Below are 13,423 nucleotides of genomic sequence, written 5' to 3' on the forward strand. Positions count from 1 at the left end.
CACACAACTGAGCATTTTGTAGAGTTAAATGTAATTGAATACAAATTTGTCCATGGCAACTGTTCATAATATTGTGAAATATGAAACAGCGCTATGGTGCAATATGAGACATTGGATAAAAAAAGTGTGAAGTTTTTAGCTTATTTCCATTTCACAGAAAGGTGTCAGCGGATGTTAAATTGCAAATATTATGAATGGGCACTGTTCACATTAATGTTACTTTTAAAAATCTTATATCTTCTCATTTGAGCAATTATATTTTCTTTTCTATCTGTTGTATGCAGATTGGCTTCGTGTTTTCTTACATTGTAACTGACTACACTTCAAAAATACTTCATTAGGTGTAAAGACTTTTGGGACATTTGAAGTTGTGAAAAACATACTATAAATGCAAGGCTTTCTTTCTTTTAAGTTCCTTAATGTCAACTGTGCAGTTTAAGCCGCCTTCTTATTTCCCCCTTCCATCAAACTATGGGAAGTGACTGCCTAGAGGAGAATCTGCAGGGAGGCATTGCTGAATCGTGAGGCCCACCTATGTCTTTGCTCTGACATGTAAAAGTTGAACCTGATTGTACCTTTGTGATGGTAATTTTGAAATGGTTTTGGAATGTGGTTGAAGATATTTTATGAATAAAGTATATTTTTCAAAAAAAAATCTCAAATTTTATTTGTGAAGGGTTTGGATGTGATGTGTTGGGGGGGTGGGGGGATGTGTTGTTGGGGGGGGGGAGGCATTGGGGGGTTGCTTTGACAGGGCAATAGATTTATGAGGGAAGGTATGATGGGGAGGGTAAGTTTGAGAGAGGCTGAGGGTTAGGAAGGGTTGTAAAAACAAATTGACCGAACTGCAGAATGAACAGAGGTGGACTTGGAGCCAGGGCCTTGATGCAGAGCCTCCCTGCTTGTCCAGGCGGCTCTTTTATAGCCCGCCCAGACTTTCTGAACTGTCGCCTGATGGTGGGATCCTCCAATGGAAATCCGCCTTCATGAGATAACTGCACGTGTTTCACATAGCTACCGCCGGCCCTTTAGATTTTCATACGAATCATGTGGGAGCTGGCTCGCGGCACTAATGTGAAAGTGGCTCCTACCAAAGCAAAGTACCAAGTACCTCCTCCTAAAGCGAAAGTGGTTCTGTCTCTGGGAACGGCATGCCACGGATTAAATTCTGCCCAAGAAGTGTACACTCAATGGAATTGATAAAGCATTTAAAGGAGACCTAGAAGTTCAAGTGCAGGAGGTTAAGTCTTTAAAACAGGCCGACAGCATGTTGGGTTTTATAAAAAGGGGCACAGAGTACGCCAGCAAAGGCACTGTAGTAATTGTGTACAATGAAAAGCGCCACAATTAGACTGCTGTCCAGCTTTGGGACACCATTAACAAAAGACATTAAAATCATTCACGTTTGCAACAAAGATTCAACAGGATGATGTCAAGAATGAGAAACCTAAAATACAAGGACGATTTCCATTGGAGCAGTGAAGGCTAAGAGCAGATATAATAGATACTTTTAATATTATGAAGGTTTACAAATAGTTGTTAAGGTAGTACAGAACTTAAGTATTGCTGATAAAAGAGACATGCTATTGAAGCTTTTCATCTTGCATTCATTGGGACAGCTCGCAAAACAAACCAACAGTAAAGGGAACACAGAGGATCAGAGGTCCCTTGGTGTGCATGTCCATAGATCCTTTAAGGCAGCACAACAGGTAAATAAGATGGTTAAGAAAGCATATGGAATACTTGCCTTAATTAGTCGAGGCACTGAATACAAGAGCAGAGAGGTTATGATGGAGCTTTATAAAGCTTTGGTTAGGCCATATCTGAAGCACTGTGTGCAGTTCTGGTTGCCACACAATAGGAAGGATATGATTGCACTGGAGATGGTGCAGAGGAGATCACCAGGGTGTTGCCTGGGCTGGAAGCTATGAAGAGAGACTAGATAGGCTGGGTTCATTTTCCTTAAAGTAGAGAAGGCTGAGGGGGTACCTGATTGAGGTGTACAAAATTATGAGTGGCATAGATAGGGTAGATAGGGAAAAAACTTTTCCCCTTAGTGGAGGGGTCAATAACCAGGGGGCATTGATTTAAGGGAAGGGGCAGGAAGTTTAGAGGGGAGTTGAGGAAAAACATTTTCACTCAGAGGGTGGGCGGGGGGGTGGGGGGTGTATCTGGAACTCACTGCCTGAAAGGGTGGTAGAGGCAGGAACCCTCACAACTTTTAAGAAGTATTTAGATGTACACTTGAAATGCCATAGCATACAAGGCTATGGGCCAAGTGCTGGAAAATAGGATTAGAGTAGATAGGGGCTTGATGACCAGCATGGACACGATGGGCCGAAGGGCCTCTTTCCGTGCTGTCAAAATCTATGACTGTCTGAACATTGTCTCCATCTCTGTGCTGGGATTTTGATACAGCAATCCAAAAAAAAAAACATGTTTTGGACTGGTGTAGCAAAGTCCCAGCACAGAGACGGAGACAATGTTGTTCCCTTTACTGTTGGTTTATCTTGCGAGCTGTCCTGATGAGTGCAAGACGAAAAGCTTCAATAGCATGTCTCTTTTTTCAGTAATATTCAAATTATGAAGGTCTTTGATAGGGTAAATAAAGCAACCTTATTTCCTTTGTTTGAGGAGTCAGTGGTATGGAGTCATCATCTTAAAATTGCTGCAAAGAAAGTGAGAAGAGATTTTAGGAATAATGACTTTATGCAGAAAGTTATCAAATCATGGAATGCTTTGGTACAGAGCATAGTTGAGGCATGGAACATTCCATCTTTTAATAGAAAATAGATTAACATTTGAAACAAAGGAAAGGAAATGGCTAATAAAAGCAGATAATACCGGAAAAAATGGAAGGTCACAGAAATGTTAGTTCTATTTCCCTCTCCACTGATGCTGCTAATCCTGTTGAGCATTTTCTGTTTTTTCTCAGATTTCCAGCACCATCAGTATTTTACTTGTGTGAAAGTACAGGGCAATAAGGAGAAAGTGGGATAATTTCTGGATTGCTGTAGTAAAGTCCCAGCGCAGAGACAGTGGACTGAACAGCCAATGACAATGGTTCATTTCAAATATGTTAAATGCTTGAATAAATCTGCTGTGTTATAGAGACAGACAAATCATTGTCACAGAGGGACTGTCTTCCAAATCCCACATGGCAACTTGATTAGAGACCTACTAAAGCACTGTACAATTATATATTACATGTTAGAAATTGTGTAGTTATGGGCTACTGAGTGCAGCACACACAAAGCATAAGCAACTCAACCAAATCCTGAGCTCTACTTCCGATAAGAATGCCCAAGTATTAGCCCACATGAGCAGCAAGATTAGATAAGAACCCACCCAAGGAGAGATGGTAGAATATCAGTTATGTCACTGGACCAGTAAGCCAAAGGCCAATACTCTGAGAACATGAATTCAAATCCCACTGCAGCTGGTGGGATTATTGAAAGCTGACCATGTAACTATCATTCATTGGTGCTAAAAGCCCATTTGATAATGTCCTTTACAGAAGGAAATCTGCCATTGATCCTGGTCTGGCCTATATGTGACTCTAGACCCACAGTAAAGTGATTGACTCTATTGTGGCAGTGATGCCCACACCCCATGAAAAGAATAAAAAATATATAAACTCATCATCACTACCAGTGGTGTTCACACCTTTCGGATATCTGGAGTAGTGCAATAACATCTCATTGCTATAACATTTAGTGCTTTGGCTCAGTGATAACACTCCCTTCTCAATCAGAAGGTCATGGGTTCAAATCCCACTCTGAGAACTTGACTACAGAAGCAGGGCTGAAACATCCAAGTGCAGAATTGAGGGAGTGTCGTACTATTGGAGGTGCTGTTTTTTTTGGAAATGTTAAACTGAGGCTCCATCTGTCCTCTCAGGTGGATGTAAAAGATATTTATCCCACAGTCAATATCACAAAAACAGACGATATGATCATTATCATGTTTCCGTTTATGGGAACTTTCTGCAAGCAAATTTGCTGCTCCCTATCCAACATTAAACATCGCCTCCCCTTCAAAAGTACTTTAGTGGCGGTAAAGTGCTTTCAGAGGGCCAGCCGTCCTGAAAACTGCTATACAAATGCAAGTCTTTCGTTCGTACAGTATTTATCCCTCAAACAACAATTAAATAATTGTTTCTGGGATATGCTATGCGCAAAGTTGCTGCCTGGTTTCCCCACATGACATCAGTAATGGCACTTTAAAAATCCTCCACTGGGCCGTGACGGGCCAGGTTCTGAGGTCTTGCAGGGCGCCAGATAAATTCGCTCTGGTTGCTTTCTAACCTGTTGACTCAGAGTCACCAGACAGATGAGGCACCGACGTGCAGGTGTGCGCCAGGTGAGCATTAGGACCCGGGGCTGTGCCGAGCGTTGTGTTGAGGAGCAACTGGCAGTTTCCATAGTGGCTGTGTCCAGTTGCAACATCTTGAGGAACGAGTCACGGTTCAGAAGCGGAGAGGGAGCGGAGGAATTGGGGCTGTCTGCCTGAGCACTGCATCTTAACCCATCCAGGGGGAGCAATGCTGCCCAGGTGGCCGCATTAGGGCAGTATTTGCCATTTCATTTTAATTTTTTTTTGTGTCCATGCGTGAACCCTGCTTTGCTTTCCTGTTGATAAGTTTATGGAGACGCTGGAATCTGGTTCTATTTATTGGAAATGTGCGTAACCTAGGAAATGAATGGCAGAGTGGAGCCTGAAACACTAACATAAAGTGGACTGAGGTGAGCAGCAAACATGCTTGTTTGAGAAATGTACTTTGGATAGCCAATGATCCAGCAAATCCAATGCTGTGTTTTTAATCTGCTTCGTAGTGGAATAATCAGTTATTAAGTTGAAATGCCTGGTTCTTTGTTGATGCAAACTATCTCAAATCGTTCTTGAGTTTATAGTGTCGGCGATAAATATTTGTTTTCGTTTTCATGCGCCAACTGTGCCCGTACCAGGGGTTTGATAATCCAGTGTATCTTTCGAACTTCACGCACGGAATTCAGCAACCCAGAGCCACACTTGTGGTTATTGATGTTTATATTTGGTGGGATTCGTGGGGGCTGCGAGGGAGAGGGAAACGGTCAGTTCGATCTGTAACTAGCTTCCAGAGGGAATTCTTTACAGCCCCTTAATGCTCGCCGGGGTCACAGAATTGTTACAGTCCAGAAGGAGGCCATTCGGCCCGTCGTGTCAGCTCCGGCTCCCCGAATGAGCATTTCGCCCAGTGTCATTCTCCTGCCTTGTAACTAACCCCTGCAAACTGTTTCTTTTCAAGATCTAATTCCCCCTTGAGCGCCTCGATTGAACATGCCTCCACCACCACACTCTCAGGCAGGGCATCCCAGACCCGAACCACTCACGGGGCCATCTGACCTGGGTTTTGCGCTGAAGAGATTGGGGGCGAGTGACTTGGCTGAGGTTTGAGTTGTTCGTTTCGTGGGCTGTGTTGCATAGGTTTACAAAATAATCGCAGTTAACTAGAGTCCGAGCTTAACCCTTCTCGGCTACCCCGTTATCAATACAGAACCATAACCACATTTCAGAGGTCAACAGTGGAAGTGATTCCAAGCTTCAGGGCTGTATTTCGAGGACAGCCTTTGTCCTCTATGGGTGGATTGAAATATTCTTGATTTGTGAAGGGAACGGACCAACTGGATCCAGGAAATTATTCGCTATGGGTGAAAGATTCAGATATCAAAGAGCACAATAGGAAATCAGGAGTCCAGAGAAGAGTGGGACAGTAATATTTAACTAAAGGATAACAGGGTTTTGGAGTAAGTTAGTGGGGTAGGTCACTGAGACAAATAAGTGGTTTCAAGCAGGAGTTAAATGTAGTTTGAGAGTTATGGGGGGAAGGTGGTTATGGGGTTGATCTGTTTATATTTATACAACAATAGGAACATGAAGACAAATCTGCGGAATTGGAAAGAAGTGTCAAAGGAAAGGTGAGTGTGGCAAAAATAACAGGTACTTGGCTAAAAACAAGACCTTGAAGACTAAAATACCAAATGTATGGCTTGTTTGGTCACACACTTTGTTTTCCTTTGGGGAATAGTGGGGAAGTGTTGGAAGAATTAGCAGGCTGATCATCAACCTGTTGGACCTCATCAAGAATGCTCCTTCCATGGCCACCAAGTCCTGGAGTGGCCCTTGAACCTGGAGCTTCTGGTTCAGTGGCAGGGCGCTGGCTTCTGAGCCACAAAACCACCTAGATGTACTGCCTGTAAAAGGAGGAGCGGAGTGGTATTGTCAGCACCAGAGTTCTCTGTATCCATAGAAAGAAATGATACAAGTGCTTGACAGACAGCTGAAATAATATGTGTTGGGATCTGAAATAGAAAAAGAAAGAGAAAGGTCACTCTGAATTGTTACAGATCTTCCGGAGAGGAGGAAAGGAGATTTAGGAAAATGGTTTTACAGATTCGGGAGGCTGGAATAGAACACTGATCATGGGAAATTTCTATTATCCAATTATAAACTGGCAAAACAGCTGGGCGACAACTAATGAGAAGGGGAGAACATGTTTTTTGAGGTAGTGCAGGTTTGCATTTAGTCAGATAAATTGTGATTGCAGAGTGTTCTAGCCCCAGGTCTTAGATCAGGTATGGCACAACAGGTGGAGGAAAGGAAGCAGGTGATCATAGTGTTCGACCTTAAGGTACACAAGAAGAACAATGACACAGAAAAATATTGGCCTTTGCCAGAACAAGAGGATAGGGAATATCCTAAGACAGCCAATTAAACACAACACTTGGGAGAACTACAGATGGAAAGTGGGAAGTATTTAATGTGTTGGTGAAACTACAGTTGAAATTCATGCCAACTAAATCAAAGCACTTTGAAGGGCAGTGGAGACCAAATAATTGTCATGTTTAAAGAGTAATATCAGGGGTCATAGGAATGGATGAAGAGAGGTCAAGGTTCATCTATTCAACTTCTACCATCCTGGTAATCATATGATACAACAATGATGGAATCAATAATGGGGATCAATGGTTGGCTTTTGAAATGTTCTTGGAAGGATCATTGTATTTTAATGCTGCCATTAAACCTTTTTACGTGAAAGCCTCAAGTTGTCCCAAAAGCCAGGTGCTCCTAATCTTCAAGTTTTGCAATACATATTATCTTGGGTTCAGCATCACCAGTTACTGTTGTATGTTGTCTAAGGAAGAGGCATAGAGTTTGAACAGTAACTATTTTATTGAGGAACATAACTATGTACAGATATACAAGACAGTAGATTTCTTCAGTCCAGGCCATGAGCTACCACCATTCAGACTACTATCAGAGCATGACTAGTCATGTGACTCCCTTTACATCATCGTGTGGGCAATACTGTTTCCCCAGTCCCACACTAACCCTTTCAGTCCTGAACACCCTAATACCGCAGTCACTTCCAATAATATACCTCACATTCATACATTTCACAATATTTTGTGATTATGTGATCCCACACACTTAGTCATACTGTGCCAGTTAGCTAAATGGCTAGCATGTGGATCAGATTAATGCCAACAGCATGAGATTTGATCTCCGCTCTGGCTCAGGTAGTTTCGGGGCCTGCCTCCTCACCCTACCCATTGTAAAAACCATAGCACTTTTCTGTGGTTTGTGCAATAATCGCCAAGGACCTTCCTTTAGGCAGAGAACAGAAGACATACTTAGAGTACAAAACAAAAACAGAATTACCTGGAAAAACTCAGCAGGTCTGGCAGCATCGGTGGAGAAGAAAACAGTTGACGTTTCGAGTCCTCATGACCCTTTGGCAGAACTGAAGTATAGTTAGGAGAGAGGTGAAATATAAGCTGGTCTAAGGTGGGGGGCGGGGGGGAGAGAGAAGTTGAGGGTGGGGTGGTTGTAGGGATAAGCAAGCAGTGATAGGAGCAGATAATCAAAAGATGTCACAAACAAAAGGATCAAAGAGGTGTTGAAGGTGGTGATATTATCTAAGAAAAGTGCTAATTAAGAATGGATGGCAGGACACTCAAGGTACAGCTCTAGTGGAGGAACAGCACCTCATCTTCCGACTAGGCACTTTACAGCCTTCCGGGCTGAATATTGAATTCAACAACTTTAGATCTTAAACTCCCCCTCCCCCCTTCCCCACCCCGTTTCTTCCCCCTCCCTTTTTTTTCAATAATTTATATAGATTCTTCTTTTCCCACCTATTTCCATTATTTTTAAATCTACAACTAATACTTTTTTAGTCTTTCCAGCCCACCCCCACTAGAGCTGTACCTTGAGTATCCTGCCATCCATTCTTAATTAGCACTTTTCTTAGATAATATCACCACCTTCAACACCTCTTTGATCCTTTTGTCTGTGACATCTTTTGATTATCTGCTCCTATCACTGCTTGCTTATCCCTACAACCACCCCACCCTCAACTTCTCTCTCCCCCCGCCCCCCACCTTAGACCAGCTTATATTTCACCTCTCTCCTAACTATACTTCAGTTCTGCCGAAGGGTCATGAGGACTCGAAACGTCAACTGTTTTCTTCTCCACCGATGCTGCCAGACCTGCTGAGTTTTTCCAGGTAATTCTGTTTTTGTTTTGGATTTCCAGCATCCGCAGTAGCTTTTAGCTTTTTGTTTTTATACTTAGAGTACACGCTATCCTGCCTTTACAGAAGGCAGCTTTGAAAATAGTCCTCTTGAGTGGATGTGTAAACTCAAGACTCCAAATTAGTTTAGTTTATCTAAAATGTAGATTTCATTGTGTTGTGGATAATTTCTCTTTGCTTCTCATTTCATGGGAAAAGAAATCACAATGATATGAGCTTCCTGATGTTTTCAGCATTTGTCCACTTTGTAGCTAACAATCCCAAAGCTAACTGCCTGTTTTTTTTTCTCCATTACATGCTCCCTTTTTCATTTGTTCATGGGATATGGGTGTCCCAGGCAAGACCAGCATTTATTGCCTATCCTTAATTTCCCTTGAGAACGTCAGATTACCATTACAGTATCAGTGAGAGTAAGGAAGAGTGCTCTGGCCCTTCGCTTTAGCCTGTGAAGAAAGTTAGGGGACTTATATCCCAGGAGTGTCCTGGTCAATATTTATCCCTCAATCAACATTACAAAAACATATGATCTTGTCATTATCACATTACTGTTTGAGAGAGCTTGCTGTGCACAACTTGGCTGCCCCATTTCCTACTTTAAAACAATCACTGCACTTCAAAAGTACTCATTGGCTGTAAAATGCTTTGGGGTGCCCTGTAGTTGTGGAAGGTTCTATATAAATGCAAGTCATTCATTCATTGTGTTTTCTTTAAGTTGGAGTTCATAGATGGTGGTTCAGTGGAATGGGGTCCTTCCCTCTTTGGAACACCCAGCACACTCTGATCAGATGTGAAGCGATGCTTTTTTTTTAACCCCTCATGCAGTGGGTCCTGTATTTCCTGGTATTAATGGGTGTAGCACTGGGAACCCAATGATCCCACCTGCCTCACACAGCGGTTTTTAAAATTTTGCAAATTGGGTCCCTAGGACCTGATTTATCATCTTACATTAGAATTGGTTAGTGACATGAAACTAACATTTTTTTCATTATAATACTGTGGTTTATTGTAAAGTAGGTTTATGGGTGTGAGTGTGGATTGGTCTGTCTGTATGATTTAGTTGAATCAGATAAACCGTAAGCTTGGAATTATCAAAAGAAGTTAGGGGTAAAAGGCATATGAAATGCTAATGAATAAATGTGGATGAGGTCTTAGCATGTAAGGGTGTGAAGGAAATTTGCATTTTTAGACAAGTGAAGGATTGTTTGGGTTTCAAAGGGATGATAGGATGTTTACAACTAACAAGATAAGCAAGGCCAAGCAGTGTGTTTATTTTTCCCAAAGGCACTGACCATATTGGCAATATTAAATATTTTTATGTCATGAGAAAAGTAAATTTTCAAAGACATATGGAACAAGGGAATTTACAGATTAAAGAGATAGAAACATGTAAAAAGGGGAATGGAAGGCTATGTTGTGGGGCCATGTAAGATCTAAAAGGACCCTGTAAAACAGGGGAATAGTCCAGCTTCTTTAGCAGAAATCTGCTGTGTCCGGTAACCAAAGGTGGAGGAAATTTGGAATTACACTGTCGAGTAGGTGCTCTGATAAACTTGCTGGCCTGCTATTTAAATTTAAAATCTACTTTGGACTGTTGCCTTAAAGAGGGTGTGTGGTTAGGAGTCAGTTTGATTAGGAATTTTGGAATTTGTTATAGTATTAAGTAACTATAATCTTATGTATGTGCTTGAAATCTTTTCTCTTGTTAATAAATGTTTTAATTTAGATTTTAAAATTGCTAAAGGCGTTAGTGGACTCATTACTTCTGAAATCAGTGCACAAATCTTCTCGTAATAAATACAAATTGCAAAACTGTTGTGATAGCATGGTCAAGTTTCTCTTGTGGATTTGGTCTGCCTGGCACACATCACCTGCCACATCATAATATTAGTACTGCAGATATGCAACAGAAATTCTATTAACATTATTAGTGCGGTCTCTGGCACACATCTGACCAAGTTGTGGGGCAGAGGGGGATATACTCAATTTGAAAAGATTTAAGAAAAACCCTGAAATCTACGTAGCCACACAAAAACACATTGTCATGTTAATTCACCTTGTGTAGTGGTATAGGTCATCTCTGTAAATTTTGTTGTTGTGATTAGAGCAGATCATCTGATTTTTTTTGTATTATACTTCTGCATGAAGACTATAGCTGTTGTGTTGATATATTGTGTTGATGCAATTTTCATTTGCATAAATTTATTTTGCAAATAGTTACTGGATGAGTTAGTCACACCCTTGCAGTTAGTTACTGTTCTAATGTTACATTAGTAGCATAAACCTAATCCAGCCTTGTCACTGCAGCACAGTACTGAGGGAGTGCTACGCAATCAGAGGGGGCCGTCTTGCTGATAAGAGATTAAACCAAGATACCGTCTTCCCACTCAGGCGGGCAGAAAAGATCCCATGACACTATTCAAAAAAGAGGAGAGGAGCTTTCCCTAGTGTCCTGGCCAATATTACTGCTTCAACCAACATTACACAAACAAATCAGTTTATCTGACTTTTACCTCATTGTTGTTTGTAGTGTCTTCCTATGCGCAAATTGGCTGTTGTATCTTTCTAAATTGTTCTTTTTTTGTTGCATACTAAACTGGAAAAAATTAACATTTTTAAGTTAAGATTTTGTGGTCCACAAGTGCCAGGCAATGACCATCTCCAACAAGAGACAATCCAACTACCTCCCCAAGACATTCAATGGCATTGCCATTGATGCATCCCCAACAACAACATCCTGGGGGTTGCAATTGACCAGAAACTTAACTGGATGAACCATATAAATACTGTGGCTTCAAGAACAGGTCAGAGGCTAGGAATTCTGTGATGAGTAACTCACCTCTTGACTCCCCAAAGCCCGCCCCCCATCTACAAGGCACAAGTCAGGAGTGTGATGGAATACTCTCCACTTGCCTGGATGAGTGCAGCTCCAAAAATACTCAAGCAGCTTGATACCATCCAGGACAAAGCAGCTCACTTGATTGACACCCCAACTACCACCTTCAGCATTCACGTCCTTTACCAACACAGTGGCAGCCCTGTGTACCATCTACAAGGTGCACTGCAACAATTCACCAAGGCTCCTTCGACAGCACCTTCCAAACCTGTGACCTCTACCATCTAAAAGGACAAGGGCAGCAGATGCATGGGAATGCCGCCACCTGCAACTTTCCCTCCAAGCCACACACTATCCTGACTTGGAACTATATCACTGTTCCTTCACTGTCACTGGGTCAAAATTTTGGAACTGGCTTTCTAACAGAATTGTGGGTGTACTTACAGCACATGGACTTTTTAAAATTCATTTATGGAAATGAATCACATTCCGTCACTGGCTAGGCCAGCATTTATTGCCCATCCCTACAGAGGCAGTTCCAGGATTTTGACCAAGTGACAGTGAAGGAATGGCGATATATTTCCAAGTCCTGGAACTTAGATGATTGACCTCCAACAACCATAACCATTTTCCTTTGTGCTAGGCTTGACTCCAGCCAATGGAGAGTTTTCCCCCTGATTCCCGTTGACTCGAGTTTTGCTAGGGCTCCTTGATGCCACACTCAGTCAAATGCTGCCTTGATGTCAAGGGCAGTCACTCTCGCCTCACCTTGGGAGTCTAGCTCTTTTATCCATGTTTGAATCAAGGCTGTAATGAGGTCAGGAGCTGAGTGACCCTGGCGGAGCCCAAACTGAGCATCAGTGAGCAGGTTATTGCTAAGCAAGTGCCGCTTGATAGCACTGTTGATAACCCCTTCCATCACTTTACTGATGCTCAAGAGGAGACTGATGGGGCGGTAATTGGCCGGGTTGGATTTGTCCTGCTTTTTGTGTACAGGACATACCTAGGCAATTTCCACATAGCCGGTGTATACCAGCGTTGTAGCTGTACTGGAACAGCTTGGTTATCTCTGGAGCACAAGTCTTCAGTCCTATTGCCAGAATATTGTCAGGGCCCAAAGCCTTTGCAGTATCTAGTGCTTTCAGCTATTTCTTGATATCATGTGGGGTGAATTGAATTGGCTAAAGACTGGCATCTGTGATGCTGGGGACCTCTGAAGGAGGCCGAGGTGGATCATCCACTTGGCATTTATGGCTGAAGATTCTTGTGAATGCCTCCGCCTTATCTTTTGCACTGATGTGCTGGACTCCTCAATCATTGAGGATGGGGATAGTTGTGGAACCTCCTCCTCCAGTGAGTTGCTGAATCTGTTCAAAAACCATTTAGCATGGTGGTAGTGCCACACATCACGATGGAGGGTATCCTCAATGTGGAGACGGGACTTCGTCTCCACAAGCACTGTGTCGTGGTCACTCCTACCGATATTGTCATAGACAGGTGCATCTGCAGCAGGACTTACCACCGCACAGTCACAGTGGTTCAAGAAGGTGGCTCAGCACCGCCTTCTCAAGGGCAATTAGGACTGGGCACTAAATGCTGGCCTTGCCAGCGACACTCACGTCCCTGAAAGAATAAAATAAAAATTTGTAGAAGTGTAGTATCCATCCCTTTGAACTTCTTTGGAGACCCTTACAAACCTTATTAATTACTTGGGCATAACAAACATAAAATGCTCCTATTGTCACTGATTATCTCTGTTCTCTTTGCAAGTGCTGTTTTGACATTCTAAGCAATTTGTTCAGCTAGAAGCATTCGTTGAACAACACAGCTGTGCTGTGACATATTCCTGTAGGTAAATAGCAGAACTCTGCCTGTTTCCTCTTTACTTCACGGTTCATAGCTGTGCAGTGGGGACTTGTCTTTTGGACTGGTTCACTCACAGAAAAGAATTGTCCTGCCACATTCTTGTCTGTCATAAAGACATAATTCCCAAGCAAAGCTTTGATGTTTTTAC

At 42.4% G+C, this 13,423-nt stretch overlaps 1 protein-coding gene across 1 annotated transcript in view; it reads left to right on the forward strand.

Annotated features, from left to right (window-relative positions):
- Positions 1-4,509: 4,509 nt before the first annotated feature.
- Positions 4,510-13,423, forward strand: part of zdhhc11 (zDHHC palmitoyltransferase 11) — a 145,854-nt gene continuing 136,940 nt past the window's right edge. Inside the window, exon 1 of the mRNA XM_078539449.1 lies at positions 4,510-4,745. The gene's annotated coding sequence lies outside the window, so the exon portion shown is untranslated. The remainder of the gene's footprint in view (positions 4,746-13,423) is intronic.

The sequence above is a fragment of the Cetorhinus maximus genome, chromosome 3 (genome assembly GCF_964194155.1).
Source record: "Cetorhinus maximus chromosome 3, sCetMax3.hap1.1, whole genome shotgun sequence".
NCBI classification, from domain to species: Eukaryota; Metazoa; Chordata; class Chondrichthyes; order Lamniformes; family Cetorhinidae; genus Cetorhinus; species Cetorhinus maximus.